Consider the following 14,057-nt stretch of genomic DNA (forward strand, 5'->3'; position numbering starts at 1 on the left):
ATGGAGATGATATGTAAGAAAAAAAAACTATTATAAATGCAAATATAAAGATGTTTGACTTGAGATAAGGGAACACTTTAATGTGTCTTTATTTGTTGACTCTCTCATTCAGTCGTTTGTTCTTGTTTTTATTGGAACAGATGTCAAGCAGTATGAAGAACAGCTGCAGGACAGCTGAGTGTGTCGTGACGTCAAACCATAGTGTGTCTTGGAGAGTCTAAGATGTCTTAACGTATGCATTAACGTTTCATTTCAATTAGCCGATTAAAGTGAAGGATGCTTAGTTTAATAAGTTATTATAACCCAAGTAATACAAGTGAGTGATCGTATAATTCTAATCAGATTTGGGTTCCATTCTGTCTAAATTAATTACCATAATTTTAATTTAGCAGACATTTTTTATCCAAAGCGACTTGCAAATGAGGAAAATAAATGTGTTCTCCTCTGGGTGTAAATTAGATTTTCTGACAATCTAGTATATACTAATTCTCATTGGTCTTCTGGGTGGTTGCTAGGGCATTCCGAGTTGTTCCTATTGTGGTTGCTAGGATATGGGTTGTTGCTCGTGATTGTTACAGTTTTTTGGTAGTTGCTAAGGTGTTCTGGAATGTTTTTAAGTGTTTGTTAAGGCATTATGGTGGTTGCTAGGGTATGTGGGCTGTTGCTGGTGTTTAAGGTGTTCTGGGTGGTTGGTTGGGTGTTTAGTTTGTTGCTAGGGCATTGTGGGTGATTGATATGGTGTTCTGGATGGTTACTTGGGTGTTTTGGGTTCTTGCTAGGTTGTTGTTATGGTGTTTTAAGTGGTTGCAATGGTGTTATGGATTGTTACAGTTTTCGGGTAGTTGCTAGGGTGTTCTGGAATGTTTTAGGTGTTTAAGATGTTCTGGGTGGTTGCTAAGGTGTTCTAAGTTGTTGCTGATGCATTCAGGGTGATTGATAGAGTGTTCTGGTTGGTTATTTGAGGTGTTCTGGGTTGTTGCTACAGTGTTTTAGGTGGTTGCTAGGTTGTTCTGGAATATTTTTAGGTGTTTTGGGAGGTTGCTAAAAATTCATTCAATTTCATGTGATTGAAAGGGTGTTCTGGATGGTTGGAAAGGTGTTTAGTTTGTTGTTTGGGCATTCTGGGTGGCTGATACGGTGTTCTGGGTGATCGATAGGATGTTTTGGGCGGTTACTTGGGTGTTCTGGGTTCTAGCTAGGTTGTTGCTATGGTGTTGTAGGTGTTATGCTGCAGTGTTTGGGTGGTTGCTATGTTGTTCTGGACCATTACGATGTTTTGGGTTGTTGCTAGGGTGTTCTGGGTGGTTGCTAAGGTGTTCTAAATTGTTACTAATGCATTCAGGGTGATTGAAAGGGTGTTTTGAGTGGTGGCTAGGACGCTCTGAGTGATTGATGGGGGTTCTGGGTGGTTGGTAGGGTGATTAGTTTGTTGCTAGGTGATTTATAGGACATTCTGGGTGATTGATATGATGTTGTAGGAGGCTGCTAAGGTGTAAAGTGGTAGGTAATTTATAGCGCGTTCTTAATGGTTACCTAGGTGTGCTGGGTTGTTATTACAGTGTTTTGGATGGTTGCTAAGATGTTGTTGGTTGTTGGGGTGTTCAGAGTGTTCAGAACCACCCATTATTCACTGATTTATTTGATCACATTTACTGATTGTATGTTCTTTGTTTCTCTCTTCATTCTATGCATGTCTTCTTTCACTATTTCTTTCTCACTGTCTCCGATAATGAATTTTTTATCAGTCCATTGTGAGGTCTGTCTGTCTTTCTGGCCTCTCTGTCTCACAAATCAAATGGAATTAGTCTTGCCTGTGTTGGATTTGGTGTTACTACTTCCTGCCTGCTGCTGAACTTTACAGATGCATTACTGGAAAATCAATTTTCCTATCTAATGCACACATAGTCAAGGCTCCATATTATGTTTACTTCCTGTTAAGTGGTCCATCTTTTCTATCCCACTGATCGTAATGTTACAAACAGGAAAGTGTGTCTGTTCAGACCACAATCTAATCAGTCAAGACCACTGAAAACATGGCCGTTGAACTCAGAAAACGTCATTATCCAACATGAGATCAATGCTGGAGGGATGAATCTCACCAAATGTCAAAAATATGCATGGCTTGTTTCAACTCGAAATTTATTACATAAAATGACAAAAAATTAATTGCAATAAATTGTGTGTATCAATATTAAGCACAAAATCCCCCAGAAATAAAGACATTACATCACTATGGGAGATGACAAAAATCATTAAATAGTAGGGATGTAACGATTAACTGCGAGCCGGTTGAAAATTGATACATGTGACGATTCAAATCGCTTGAGATGCTTAACAAATTGCGATTCATTTAGGGGTAGGAGTTTATATGATTGTATGTCTGAGGGGAACTTACTGTCTTTAGAAAAGTTTAGATGGTATTTTTTCTTTTCATCTTGCCTCTGTATAACGCATATTAAAGTTCATAAGTGCAGCGCTGCTTTGTTTACAGCGGAAACCAAAGAAACGATTTATCTGCGTCTCGTTCAGCTCGTCTGCTGTTTCATGCAGATATTTTTTATGTATAGTTTCACAAAACTGAAGTCAAACCATTCATGTCCAAGCAATAATAACAGGACACATTTAATTTATAATTTGTCTTAAATCTCATTTTGTTAAAAAAATAATAATAATCGTGAATCGAATCAAATCGTGAGTTGAGTGAATCGTTACATCCCTATTAAATAGATAATAAAGTTCAAAATAGTTTAATAATTTAAAATTATATATATTAAACATTTTCCTCAATTTCTTTTAAAAAACTATATTAAAACAATACATTATTTTGTATTGTATTGGAAGTAAATTTGAGGTCTTTTACACTATTTGTATGTCTAATATGTCAAAAATGTCATTCTCTCCTCGTCACATGCGGTTAAGAATTACATGAATCACGCAAATGCTAATATATTTTCAATTCAAAATGTCCAAATTTGAGAAAAAAACATATAAAACAAGTAGTTTGCATCATTTGCATCGTAAAAAAAACAGTTGTCAAATATTAAATGTTTCTCTAATTCCGTCTTACCTCGTTCTCTTTCAACTTTAAACTGACGCCTCGTGATGGAATTCGCGCTCTGCTTCTGTGAACGGTAAACCATACCTACTTTGATTTGATTGGCCACCTCAATCATTTTGAGCTCCATAAGATGAGGCAGGTTACATTGGAGCATTCTCTTGCCATTTACTGTTGCTGTCAGGAACTATTTTTTTGGTGGAAGAACAGCATTTAACCCCCGAGGCAGATCAGCCTAAAAATGTCAACTTTTAAACAAAGTTTAAGCGTAGAGCGCTGCGTAATGGAGTGCAGCAGTGCAAGAATGTCAAATATTGGTGCCGACAATTTGCTCAGAATGAATCAATGTCTATGGCGGTTTCGGCACTGCATTGTTGTAGTACTTTTTGATTTATAGTGAATTAAATAAATGAACAATGAGAATTTTGGTAAAATAATTTCACAGCTTAATGGCCTTAAAAGTAACATTTTCTGTATGGAAAATGTAATTTCTTATTTTTGATGTAGATATTTCTTCACCGTGTGATCCTGATGGTATGCTGCTGCGTCTTTGCTATAGTTTAAAATGTGTATTATGTATCTGGTATCTGAATAAGCTGTCTGAAATATGATGATGATTGATCACGTCACATGCCCGTCTCATGGTTTTTCTGTAAATGTGAAAAACTTTTACAGCGACTGACTAATTATACTCTTATTCTTTTTAGAAACAACAAAAGGGATAAATGGGTTAACCGCTAATTAGAGTGACTAAACCAGTTCTAAACATGCCGAGTGTGTTTATGATATTCTGTACCTTCTTTTCACCTTCCTGGCAGCCAATCGCATAGAAAATGAAAAAAAGAGAAGCTTTCAGCAGGATAAGCCTATCGCCAGAGGAGCATCCAACTTCCTGTAACAGCATCCAAGTTTCTTATCGCGGTCAGGCCAACGGAGACGGTCGTGGGCCTGCGGAACAAAGCTGAGGATTGTGGTTTCGGAGGGCCTTTCAGCCCCTGCAACAGAGCGCCTCTGTAACACAACACACTTGGGCAATAATCACAACAAGTACTTTCATTATCCCACAACCTTCCAAACGCCTGGCACTCTGCTCCTGCTTTGTTTCTCTTGAACCACGACCACCCTCGCTCAGAGGAAGCAGATAGATGTAAAAACATAGAAGGGTGAAGGTGTTTTCAGTGTCACGCATGTGATTTGATGCCGTTTTATTGTTGACGCCGCTTTTGTGTACGTTTTAGTCATAAAACTTAATATTGGCCTGTTTTGCATGAGTGTGCTGTGTAAAATAGACCTGCTAGAGGAAACTAATACAGGTAAAAGTAAAAACTGAGCTAACATATTGATGTTTATACCTATTGTTTGTGATTTTAGGTTTGGTTTATGCTTCGAAATCACAAATTGTGAATATGTTTGTACATTAAATGATACAGTTTATACAAAACTGTTCTGTTGTGTCATACTACAAAATATAACAAAAAAAGGTAATTTAAAAATCTATAAAACAAGCCTTTTATGTATATTGGTTATATAAAACATTATTTTTTTTAATATAATATTTTGCAGAAGATGAGAAGTCCTACTGTGTGTCATGTCTTTTCCTAGTCAGCCTGAACATCTGCGCAAATGAAGCCCAACAGTGCTGAAATCTCAAGTGAACTTACGTCTGTAATGCTTCTATTTCAGGTTCGTTAATCCTCTTTCTTTTATTTGTTCTCTTATTTCACATACCTTCCTTATCTGTTTGTCTCAAATATCTGTTTGTGAGGCGTGAGTTCCAGAAGTACTTGGAAAAGCATTTGAATAAATGGTAAATGAATGTAATGAAGATATGTCTATAAAACAAGCCTTTTATGTATATTGGTTATATAAAACATAATTTTTTTTAATATAATATTTTGCAGAAGATGAGAAGTCCTACTGTGTGTCATGTCTTTTCCTAGTCAGCCTGAACATCTGCGCAAATGAAGCCCAACAGTGCTGAAATCTCAAGTGAACTTACGTCTGTAATGCTTCTATTTCAGGTTCGTTAATCCTCTTTCTTTTATTTGTTCTCTTATTTCACATACCTTCCTTATCTGTTTGTCTCAAATATCTGTTTGTGAGGCGTGAGTTCCAGAAGTACTTGGAAAAGCATTTGAATAAATGGTAAATGAATGTAATGAAGATATGACGGTACTAATAATAACTGGCTTGTTTGAGTATAAGATCAAAGGTCAATAATGACAAAGAGTATAATTTCCTGAATAAAATGTGTGATTGTGTAAAATTCATGGTTCATATGTTGGGTTATAAAACATGCAAAAAGTCCAACTGGCCATGAACCATGACATGGGCCAATAAGCAACTGCATAAAAATGTACAACCAGCCAAAACACTTATTATCACCCACCAGCCCTAACAACAGTATTGCATTGTGCAAAAATGGATAAACACATTATAACATCAACCTAGCAATGCCCTCGCAACCACTATCAGCCACTAAGCAATAGCACAGTAACCATTCAGAACACCTTAGCAAACACCTAGAAACCATAAACATTACTTACACTATGAGAAAAAAAAACAATTCTATTTTTAGATATATTTTTACATTAACAATATAATCAATGTTGTATTTATTAAAGCCATGTATGAATCTCATTAAGTTTGTGTTTTTAAGCATTTTACATTTATTCCAAAATAATAACTCAAGGCAGTAACAATTTAAACAATATAAAAAAAATTTGTAAACTTATATTTTATAACATATTTTATTTGTGAACAGCTATACTTTTTAATAGTTAACTTTTAATAGTTAACTATTTTTGAATTTTTCAAATCATCAGTCATCAAAGCTCTGCAAATATTAGTCGCGGAAGCGGAGATTTACTTTAAATTTCACCAAGCTAAAAACTCCCACAGATCATGTTTTCATGCTATTTAAGTCTTATATTGACGTAACAAAGTGGTTATATTTAAGGCCCTGTGCGTTTTAGTGTTTACACTAAAACCCTCGTCTACACTGACATTTTCACTGCATTTCAGAAACGATTTCCATCCACACGACACAACCAGAAATGCATGTCACATGACCAATCATGCAGGTACAACTATAGATATGTATAGGTAGATTACTTATTATTTAGATGGCAGATGCGTCACATGGGGCATCTACCTATACATATCTATGGGTACAACAATGAGCATGATGTTATTGTTTACACGGTCGTCAAGGATACGCAAAGCGAATGATGGCAGCCATGCCATCATTTTCAAAAATCTCAGTTTTGGTCCGTTTACACCAGAACGCAACCCCGGAGTTTTCAACCTAAAACGTCTCCATTTTCGAAGGTTGAAAATGCTGGCGTAGTGTAAAAGACAGGCATAACCGTAGCAAGAGTTATGCGCTTTAAAACTAAAATGCACTAGTGTAAATGTAGCCTAAGTGTGTGAGTTGTTTACTTTTTATTAATCTTCCCATTAACACCATTAAATTGTTTTTGGGATTTATCGCATGAACCAATCACAGCCGAACATAACCAGTCATATCGCGATGAAAACATTGACTCCTCTCACTTTCCCCCATTCAAGTTATGCGCTTTAAAACTAAAATGCACTAGTGTAAATGTAAGTGTGTGAGTTGTTTACTTTTTATTAATCTTCCCATTAACACCATTAAATTGTTTTTGGGATTTATCGCATGAACCAATCACAGCCGAACATAACCAGTCATATCGCGATGAAAACATTGACTCCTCTCACTTTCCCCCATTCATTCTCAATTACCCCCTACTAAACTCACCGCACGCTTTAAGGGGGTCTTAAAACTCAATGGGCTCAGGGGAGGCGAATGAGCTGTTGACTCCCGCTGAAACTTTACCTGCTGGTGCCACTGTTGGACAATATTTCTTTAGAAAAATGAGTGATTTATACACTTTTTAATTGATATATTTTGTAATGTTGGCGTTGTTTTATTTTTGAACTACTTTTTTTGCACTGCCTCCCTTGCCTCCTCAGAGGAAACACCCCTGCTGCATAGCAATGTTATAACAACCATCCAGAACACCCTAACAATGCCCTACCAACAGTATCCCAACATTAGCAACCACCCAGAAGACCCTAGCAACTGCAATGCAGTGCCCTGACAACCACCAGCTACACCCATCGTGGCAGTGCATTTCAAAGTAAAGCCCACTCGCATTTTCTCCAGTAAATGTAGTTTAACTAAAGTGACTAATGTGTTTTATTTGGCTCTGACGACAGCACTGTTTCTCCAGCTTCCTGGATGGTGCACTACAACAACGGGACACAAAAACAGCCCTGCAAAATAGGAATTATTTAATCTAACTTCAGCTGCATCCCACAGTCCTCTCTTCCTTTCGTTCTCTCTCCATATCCTGCTTTATTCTAGCTGTCATGGTCTGTCCATGTGCATCCTGTGCTTCAGGGGGATTTTTCCTGTCCCCCCCACCCTTGGCCTGAAAGTGGACCATATTTGCACCATAAGTCCCTCTGTTTCTGTCGCCTAAAACAACACCTCCTTTGCAACCAGCTCTTGGCAGACGTAAGTGTGCCCTACAGATTATGTCGTCCAATCGGCCCCTTGGGAATGAGGAAGTCCAAAGGAAACCATCAAAGAGCAAGTTATTTGTTGTTAACGATGGATAAAGCTGGGCTTGTCTTAGCAGATCCCAAAGCAAGGTTGCAGAGTTACTAGATCCGGAGATTTCGAGTTAGTTAAAGCATGGCAGTGTCCTTCTAGCGGAAACGGTCCTGCTTACGGAACGCTGTGCTCTTTGGAACAGAATTCCTGGTGAGGTTAGACGTGTCCACGGGGGACGAGCTCTCGGGACATGTTTTTATGTCTCAAGCTGAGCTGTTTTGAGCTCGGTATGATGGAGTACCAAACATCTGAATCCTCAGCTGTGTTGTACCTTGCATTTGCAGATTTCCTGCAGGCCTTGGCATTGTGACAACCCTGCGGACAAGCACTCAAAAAACGAAGTAGATGAATCCATGTTCAACCTTTAGTTCAGAGCGTTTATGTAAAACTTTATATAACTATTAATGTCACCTCATATCAGATTCATTTAAAAAAATCATCTTATACTAAGAGTGGAATCGCACCTTGTGTTGTTTACCCAGTAGTTTCGGGCCTTGATATTTAATGCTCAATAAAGCATTTCAGTCATATTAAAATACACAGTACAGCAATAGCTATCATGTGAAACTCATATTACTTGTTTTATACACGGTTTGTATATTTGTGGTTAAAAAGTATATACATTTTTTTTTTCTTAGAAAATGATCAATCGTTTCGCAACATAAGACCCTTATTCCTCAGCTGGGATCATGTAGAGCCCTTTGAAGCTGCATTGAAACTGCAATTTGGACCTTCAACCCGTTGGTCCCTGCTGAAGTCCACTATATGGAGAAAAATCCTGGAATGTTTTCCTTAATTTCTTTTTGACTGAAGAAAGAAAGACATTGACATCTTGGATGACATCGGGGTGAGTAAATTACCAGGAAATTTTTATTCTGGAAGTGAACTAATCCTTTAATATGCAACCAAAGTATACTTCCTGTGTCCGTGTTCCGCTCCACCTTAGCCTGTGTAATGCAAATTCTCACATCAACACACAGGGGGCCTGTCCAAATACCAACTCTTGTGGTCTCGGGCACTTAAGAGCGTCCTCAACAGGAAGTGCGTGCACAAAATTGTCCCAGGTTTAAAAAAATGCCAAAACGCCACAACTCAGGACCCTTAACACACACTGGATCCACACTTCGGACCAGTATCCGAGGCTAAGCGTATACTATCATGCATCATGTTCAGGCACTCACATGCCCTGAAATCGCAAGGTGTCAAGGAAACATTCCATTGTATGTAAATTCGATATTCCATATAATTTGGTAGCAAAATGCAAAGTGTTCTAGTTTTGTAGTGTTTTATTGGTGCAAAGGTGAGTATGTTTATTTTGAACACCATTTACAACTGCTTTTTATCAGTTAATTAGAAGCACCACAATTACTAAATTGTGTTGTCTGTTATTGGGACTACTGAATAGACATTTAGAAGTTTTTGGAAAGTGCAAATTAGAAAATGTGTAAATAAAGCTCTGTGTTTACTTACATTTTTACAACACTATATTGTAAGTGTGTCCCATTAGATAGATGTTCTACACATACACGGCTTGCGGTCTTCACATCCACTTGAACACTTGAGCTAACTACAGGAAATATGTCAAGTAAGCAGTCAAATGCTCAAGAGCAAAGACCACAAGTGTGGGTTTTGAGACCGGCAGTATCAAATAAAGCTCTGTGTTTCAAATAAAGCTCTGAATAGACACAAATAAAGCTCTGTGTTTACTTACATTTTTACAACACTATATTGTAAGTGTGTCCCATTAGATAGATGTTCTACACATACACGGCTTGCGGTCTTCACATCCACTTGAACACTTGAGCTAACTACAGGAAATATGTCAAGTAAGCAGTCAAATGCTCAAGAGCAAAGACCACAAGTGTGGGTTTTGAGACCGGCAGTTCGTTGAATGCGTCAGTTCACTCTCACGGTCGAATGGTTTACACCAAGGATCTCCAGCCCTGCTCCTGGAGATCTACCTTCCTACAGACTTCAGTTCCAACCCTGCTGAAGCACTGAAAGCTCCAGGACTAGGTTTCCAGGAGCAGTGTTGTAGACCCCATGGTTTACGCACTAAACTGTAAACTTCCCATGTCCATGTTCCACTCAGGCTCAGTCAGTCTAAAGCAGGGGTGTCAAACTCAATTCCTGGAGGGCCGGAGCCCTGCAGAGTTTAGATTCAACCCCAATTAAACACACCTGATCCAGCTAATTAAGTCCTTCAGGCTTATTTGAAAACTACATGGTATGCATGTTGGAGCAGAGTTGGAACTAAACTCTGCAGGGCTCCGGCCCTCCAGGAATTGCGTTTGATACCCCTGGTCTAATGCAAATTTTGGCATCAAGAAAGTCCCCAGATGTCAGTGCACAATGTCTGCATGAAGCCTGAATTTTGTATCCTCATGGACAACAGTGCATGCACAGGTGGTTTGAATGTTGAAAGGTCAACTGGATAATGCACATGTGCCAAATATTTCAGCCTGCACTCAAGTTTCTCATGTTCGTCTTCCATTCCAACTAGCAGACAGTCCACATGATTCAATTTTATCATCATCACAGTCGGTTGATGTCCATGCACAACGTTTGCATGCATCCCTATTTTTACTTGCATACATGAATATTTTGAGTGTTGGCAAACAAAGGTCCACGAGGTAGTGTGCACATGCAAAACATGTCAATTGTGCATTGTATGAAGTGAAACAGAAAATTTGCAAAAATATACTTCCCATGTCTACTCCAGCTCATAGACGGTTCTTGCGGCACAAATTCTGTCATCAGTACAGTCCACTGATGTCCTGAATTTGGTATGGTCGCAGACAAGAGCACGAGTGAGTGACTTGAGTGTTTGAAAACATAAGGGCGTATGCGCTGAATGCATCAGTCTTCTCTCATGATCAGTGGACTGTACTTTGCTTGCATACTTAGCTGTGCACTACATGTAGTGGAACATGAAAAACATACAAATGTTTACTTCCTATGTTCGTGTTCCATTCTGGCTGATTTCCATGCACACCGTAGCCCATATTTTCGGTCCTCTCGGACAACAGTGCATGCACAGGTGATTTGAGTGTTCGAAAGCTCAGCTAGGTGGAGCACTTGCAACAAATGCATCGGTCTGCACTCACGGTCAGTGGAGGGTGCTTTGAATGGCTTGCACACTTGACTGTGCACTAAATTGAGCAGAACACAGAAAATGAAGTGTACCTGCACCATGAGGCAGCACTTAAACTGAAACTGATTTGGAGCATTTTAGATGACTCTTTATGTCATAAAAACAGTGCTCCTTACATGAAGTGGCTTGACTCCAATTGGGTTTATTGTTAGCATATTGCTAATCTAACAAGAAGGTACTAACAGGAACATAAAATAAATATTATAACTGATACATTCTGGTGTTCAATCAAACTTTTCTTGAAAATTTTCTCTCAGCTCAACAATTTTCAGGGGGTTAATCACAGTGTATTCTGGGAAATAAATGCAATTCTGCTTTAGATTTTGCAGAAAACAATTTAGGCTTAATGCTGCTTCCTAACATGACATCTCTCTAAAAATGTGTGTGTGTGTTTATATGCTTACGTCAGCCAGAGACCGCTCAGGAAGGACCAGAGGAAAGCAACCATGTTGTATTTGCGCAAAAGCCAAATATGTTATCTTCTTCCTTTGTGGAACACAGACCAAAGGCAACTAGGTAGCCCAGATGTGCTCACAAAACTTGACTGTGTATGCAATTTGTCCACAGATTCTCTCTTAGAAGATGGTCACCTCTGCATCTGTATGATTGAAGAAAGTTTAACAGTTAACTTGAAAGCCAGTCATATACAGTAATGCCTCCAACACACCCTCAATTGGCAATTTGTAACTCTTACATTTTGGTGAATTTGTAAATTTTTATACAATGTGCTTATGCCCTGTTGACGGTTAGGTTTAGGGGTGGGACTTCATGTCTACTTTTTCTTACGTTTTCATTCAAATCACATCATATAAATTCATAAGAAATTTTGATATTTTTTGAACAAAATGGATGACTACGTCGGGGCACTGATAGCCTAGTGGGCAGTGCACCGACATATAACGCTATTGCATTACGGGCGTTCCGAGTTTGAATCCAGATCCCACCCCCGCTCTCTCCCACTTCACTTCCTGTCTGCTATACACTGTCCTGTCCTAATAAAAGGTAAAAACACCAAAGATTAAAAAAAAAAAGACTACTTTGTCTTGCTAGGAATAATTTCATACCATTCTGTCTACCATAAATGCACAATTAAATAATATTTTCACACTTTAATGGACATCATATAACAACAAGTAAACATACAAATCATCCGAGGGCCATTAAAGCACCCAAAGAAGCACTCATAAATCACGCATCTCTTCCAGAAAGTGGATCTATGTTGGGACAGCAGGATACGGGAAGTGCTGGCTCTACATGGCAGCATCTGTTATCAGTAAAGCACACCGCCGTCTCCAGATAAACACGGCTGATGGAGTGTCCGCGAGCCCATTGACATTGAGGGCCCTTCACTGAGACATGATCTCAAACTTGCCTCTGTACTTCAAAAGCTACACTTCAATGAAAACACAATGACTTTTGATATATAAATGGATTAAAAACAGATTATTGCTGCATGTTGTGCTCTGCTGCTGACTCTCACTGGTCTTGATTGTCTTCATGACACTTGTTTCTAGTCCTCGTTTCTTTCCGCTACCATGCCAGGCAACTCTAAGACCACCTGGACAGTGACTCATTATGTCACGTGCAGCTGGTTTCCTCATACTGTCCTTTGACTTCATGTCTGTGACGGGTGAATCAGTGAGCAACACAGCTAAACACACTCGATGCACTAGGGAGGGAAATATTTCTTGCATAAGCCAAGCTATTAGATGCACCTTAGCTTTTTACAATTACTGATGTTTGCAAGCATTACTATAAGGATAGCTACTATAAAAGGCACATTTAGGAAAATTTTGATTTTTTTTTTTTGTTAAAATATTTGATGATCAAAAAATTTATTTGTGACCCTGCAGCACAAAAGCAGTCTTAAGTCGCTGGGGTATATTTGTAGCAATAGCCAAAAATACATTGTATGGGTCAAAATTAAAGATTTTTCTTACCGTAAATATATCAAAACTTCATTTTTGATTAGTAATATGCATTGCTAAGAACTTCATTTGGACAACTTTAAAGGTGATTTTCTCAATATTCAGATTTTTTTGCACCCTCAGATTCCAGATTTTCAAATAGTTGTATCTCGGCCAATTATTGTCCTATCCTAACAAAGCTTATTTATTTATTCAGTTTTCAAATGATGTATACATCTCAATTTAAAAAAAAATATCCTTATGACTGGTTTTGTGGTCCAGGGTCACATATGTATGTATTTTATATAACAATACGTTTTTTCATAAAATATATAAATAATAATAAAATCCTGTTTTACTTTACTTTATTATAAGGTAAATCTAAACCTGAAAATGTACCATGAAATGACGCAGGTTTTTGCATCAGAGTAAGTCGATCCTAATTCTTTGTGTTGATTCAAACATTTGCAACTGCAGGCACAATAAAGTATGCTTACACAATCCACTGGAGGAGGAGTGTTTGACGCACAAACTCTTGGTAATTGATCGACATATGTCAATTCATAAATCCTGGCCAAAGTATACTGGATTTTAGAGAAATGTTCATAGTTTTAAATCAGACCACTGAAGTCAAATTTGCATAGGTTTGGATTAAATAGCATAAACAAATATTATATTAAAAATAATATTTAGCAATAAGTATTAGTTATTATTTTAGCATTACTAAATTTTAGATGAAACACACACACATGTATATAATCTATCTATCAATCTATATGTAGATCGATAGATAGACACAGACAGACAGATAGATAGACACAGACAGACAGACAGACAGACACAGATAGATAGACAGACACAGACAGATAGACAGAAAGATATAGACAGATAGACAGACAGATAGATAGACAGACACAGACAGATAGATAGACACAGACAGACAGACAGACAGACACAGATAGATAGACAGACACAGACAGATAGATAGACACAGATAGACAGACACAGACAGATAGATAGACACAGACAGACAGACAGACACAGACAGATAGATAGACAGACAGATAGACAGACACAGACAGATAGACACAGACAGATAGACAGACACAGACAGATAGACAGACACAGACAGATAGATAGACACAGACAGATAGACAGATATAGACACAGATAGACAGACAGACAGATAGATGATAGATAGATAGACAGAGATAGATAGACACAGACAGATAGATAGACAGACAGATAGATAGACACAGACAGATAGATAGATAGACAGACACAGATAGATAGACACAG

This window comes from Sinocyclocheilus grahami, unplaced genomic scaffold (assembly GCF_001515645.1).
Source record: "Sinocyclocheilus grahami isolate Dianchi unplaced genomic scaffold, SAMN03320097.WGS_v1.1 scaffold2329.1, whole genome shotgun sequence".
Classification (NCBI taxonomy): Eukaryota; Metazoa; Chordata; class Actinopteri; order Cypriniformes; family Cyprinidae; genus Sinocyclocheilus; species Sinocyclocheilus grahami.